At 37.4% G+C, this 4,414-nt stretch overlaps 1 long non-coding RNA gene across 1 annotated transcript; it reads right to left on the reverse strand.

Moving 5' to 3' along the window:
• Positions 1-1,365: 1,365 nt before the first annotated feature.
• Positions 1,366-2,924, reverse strand: LOC107772000 (uncharacterized). Its single transcript, XR_001644956.2, has 2 exons — positions 2,464-2,924; positions 1,366-2,382 (listed from the first exon to the last, which is right to left on the reverse strand). It is a non-coding gene; the product is annotated as an uncharacterized LOC107772000 (long non-coding RNA).
• Between the last annotated feature and the right edge of the window lie 1,490 nt (positions 2,925-4,414).

The following is a 4,414-nucleotide window of genomic DNA, read 5'->3' on the forward strand; positions in this document are numbered from 1 at the left end:
TAGCTTGACGAGTAGACCAAGAAGTATTCTTTGTTATGAAGTAGTGTTTGTTATATATTGCTTTATTTTTGCAGAATATTAGTATAAATATTTAATATTTTTTTCCGGTGGAAGCGGTGTCATTTGCAGAATATTAGTATAAATATTTAATATTTTTTTCCGGTGGCGAAGCGATGTCGGATGACACCGCTTCCACCCATGTGCATCCACCCCTGAAGATATGGCTTGTTCAGCAGAAGTGTACACAACTGCAAAACAAGCAAGTTGTACTTAGGAGTCATCTTGAAAAACTAGTTCCAATCAATTTAGGAGGAAGTTCACTCTAAAATATTTACCCGTTGTTGTGTTCGAGATCTGGTTTTTGTTGGTTTAGAAAGAAAGCTATTCTGACTAACCCACAATAAAATATGAATTTTTGATGTGCGCAGAGTTGGTAGATCCATGACTTAGAAAAAAAAAAGTAACTTCACCGCACATGATCAAGGCATCTTTACTACCTCTCCTACACCATATGACGAACTCTTCGCTGCTTAGGCCCTTTTGAACAATGACAGAAGCTCGCAATGCTTAGGAACACAACATAAATTCTAACATCTGCTCATCAAGCATAATAATTAAGTTTGACCTTACACAAGTGTGTTTTCATGGGATAAACTCCCTAGCTCGCAATTGCGAATAGCCATTCGATCAAAAGATCCATGGGTGGATGGGTGTAACAGAAATAAAGAAAATCATCTTTTCAAAGCAATGAAAACTGAAGAATCTTTTCAGAAGCATAGTTAAGGTATTACATAACTTCAAATGCAGTAGCCATTTGCCTAGTAGCTAATCTCTATACAACCAACCTAGCTAGTTCTCAAAGATTCGCTGCATTTTGGAGTTTCAGCACTTGTCCATCAATTTTCACTCTCCACTTTGGATCTGGTTCATGACTTTCTAGTGCGACACTTCATTTGTGTTTAAACAGAGATGTTAAATAACAACAGGTCGTACATTCAAGCTCAAGCATAGCAGCTTTGAAATCAAGGATGACATAATTTTGACTTGTCTCAAGTTACTGGTCAAACAAAAACTGGAAAAGAAACTTTGGTCGTTCAATCACCTTTCTTAGTAGCACTAGGAAGCAGTAATGAACAAACCTGAAGGTGCATCTCTGACCAGCAACACACCAAAACAGGAATTATACAAAAGAGTAAAGAGGGAGAATCGACCAAGCAAAGAATCTGAGCATCATACATTTGTAGAAATGAACTTCTTCAGAACTTCTACACCAGTTAGTATATCTCAATTGAACCTCAATATATTTGTATAATTCATCCATATGATAATTCGTAGGGAACTCAAAATTTAATGAGACAGTGCAAATAAAAAGTAAATACTTTTATTGCTCTAAGAAAAGAAATATCAATACATGATATTCGTCTTAAAATAAACAGGAATCCTAAGTGAAAAAGGAGAATCTATAACTATTGAAAAGTTTTGGAGCTAAGGATTTGCTGGAGACTCGTCTTAACTACATCTTTCAGGAGGGACAATTTTTCTGCTTCATCATCAGACAACGGGACATTCGCCTCAATGGTATGAACCTCGCCTTCGGTAACTGTGATTTTCCTTTTACTTTTGGACAACTTCTCTTGTTGTTTATCTAGGAGTGCGATGTTCTTCTTATTTTTAGAGGTCAAGGATACTAACTGTGTTTGATATTCACAAGAGCCACATGAAGTTTCTCAGCGGACTCATTTGCCTTCCCATATTCCCGCTTCGCATCATTGAAGCATTTTTGTGCATCAGAGAGTGACACTTTGTGGGATTATTTAGTCATCTTGGATGATCTTAAAGCATCATACTCTGCATACGTCTTAAAGAAAGCTTCAACAAGATCCTCCAAAATAGAAGTACCAATGATATTCTCTCTCCGTATTTCCGTAAGAGTCAAACTGATGCTTTCCTTCAAGTTCATAAAGTTTTTCGAGGAATATACAAATAACTCTTTAATCCACTCTCACAATCTACACCACATCACAATAATAAAAGTTTGTTTGATACGACAAATAGTCCCATGCGACTCTTTGCTTGAAGCACCAGGCTGCAACAACCATGAGGAAGGCCTGAACGACTTCGGGCGCATGACTTTAATTGCAGCATCCATAACTTCATTCGTCACAACTGGTTGGATGAGCTTTCTATTACCTGGAGAAGAGGAATATGGCTTCCTTGGTGGAGTTAACTCCACCGAATAGGCTACACCCATAACATGATCCTTAGAACCGTTAAGAGGGTTATGGGAGCTCTTGCGGTCATACCAAGATCATCTACGCCTGCAAATCAACCCTCAATAATGTCATCTACAAGATCATCACCGCATAATTACTGAAGATTTGACTGAAAAAAGAAGAAGAAGATGTTAGTATTGAAAAAGGAAAAAAAAGAAGGTAATAGAAATACAAATAAGATAAATTTTACTTGTTCTGGTAATTCAGGAAATGGCATTGTTAAGCCGGTATCCTCATCCACAAAGGAATCATCCCCAATAAGAATGGTATCTAAGACATCAGTACCGTATTATTCATCACCCAACTCCTTCGCCTTCTTGTTCGGACTGTTCCAATGGCGGTCTTCGCTAGATTCACGCTCTACTGGATTGGAAGCTATAGTAAAATCTCCAATACTATTTGGCGAAATGGAAGGATGAGTCTTCTCATCACAAAGTGGCACGAGGCTGGGCGCTCTATTACTGCCCTTGTTCGGCGAAACTAGATGCTCCTTCCTTTTGCAAGTGTTGCTGGTTACCTTGGGGGCAGTAGTAGCCGCCTTCGAGGCTAATGAAAGATGCCTAACTTTATTTTTCGTGGGTGCATCCACATCCTTCACGACATTGAACTTGGAAAGGGTCTGGGCTGCTTGCAAAAGATCATTTGATTTCGTCTTGGATTTTGAAGAAGAAGATAACTTTATTTTCAGTCGACTCGGGACCCCTTTGGATCGCACGGGGACCTGATCTTGCCTTGGACTTTTCAAAATGATGTGCAGGATCCTTCTTGAAGGATCTAGTCGATGGGTTGGCCACCACTTAAGGGTGGCATGTGGGCCGGTCCCGGTCATAAGTAGGCTTCGCGGGCACGGTCTTAAGTGGGCCAGTCCTATGCGGTCCGGTCCTAAACGGTCCCGGGCTTCGCGGGCTTCTTGTTGGAATCGGCTCGGGACCGGGACCACGAACTATCCGGGTTAAGTGGGCCGGTCCCGGGTTAAGTGGGCCCAAGCGGGCCTAAGTGGGCCCAAAGGATACATTCTATTTTTAATTTTTTTTATGTAGAAGTTAGAGAAAAAAATGGTAATAAAGATATATAAGCTATATTCGATTTATATACTATATATACATCTTAAGATATATATATACTATACTATATATACATAGTATATAAGCCATATTCGATAGTATACATCTTAAAATATACTATATATACATCTTAAGATATATATATATATATATATATATATATATATATATATATATATATATATATAAAAGCTATATTCGATATATATATAAGCTTATATATATAATATACTATGTTATATATACATATCTTAAGATATATAAGCTATATTCGATTTACTATATATATATATATATATGTGTGTGTGTGTGTGTGTGTGTGTGTTAAATTTGCATACTTGTAAAACTAAGAATATTTAGTAATGAAATTACCATTCTCAAACGATGGGCTACAAAACTAATAAAACCTCCAGTATGCAATGCTCCACCCTTAGTAGGAGCTTTGTTTAACTTTGCCTATTCACTCTTCTTCTTCCACTTAAGGGTATTCCACTTCGCCAAGAGATGACTCCAGACATCTTCACGTATCCGATCAGGCATGGTGCCACCTCTCCTAGCAATATATATATATATATATATATATATATCTTAAGATATATAAGCTATATTCGATTTATATACTATATATACATCTAAGATGTATATATAGTATAGTATTCGATATAAGATGTATATAATGATAAATTCAATATCTTCAATATATATACATATCTTAAGATGTATATATATATATATATATATATATATATAAGCTATATATATATAAGAAAAAGTGTAATTATAAAAAAACTGGGTTTAAAACAAAGTTAGGGGGTTAAATGCCTATTTATAAATAGCTAACGGCTATTTTGGCAGGTAAAACGGCCATATTTTAAATGCCATAAAGGCTATAATGTGGCAGATTTAATTTTTTTTTTAAAATTAGTCATTGGGCTCGGATAGTCCCGTTTAGGACCGCTTGAACCGGCCCACTTTTCAGCCGGTCCCGGTCTCGCGGGCCTCGCCTATGGGACCGGCCCACTACCCAACCCACCTTCCCACGGTCCCGGTCCTATCCGGTTAGAACCGTTTAGGCCC

Source organism: Nicotiana tabacum, chromosome 15 (genome assembly GCF_000715075.1).
Source record: "Nicotiana tabacum cultivar K326 chromosome 15, ASM71507v2, whole genome shotgun sequence".
Taxonomy (NCBI): Eukaryota; Viridiplantae; Streptophyta; class Magnoliopsida; order Solanales; family Solanaceae; genus Nicotiana; species Nicotiana tabacum.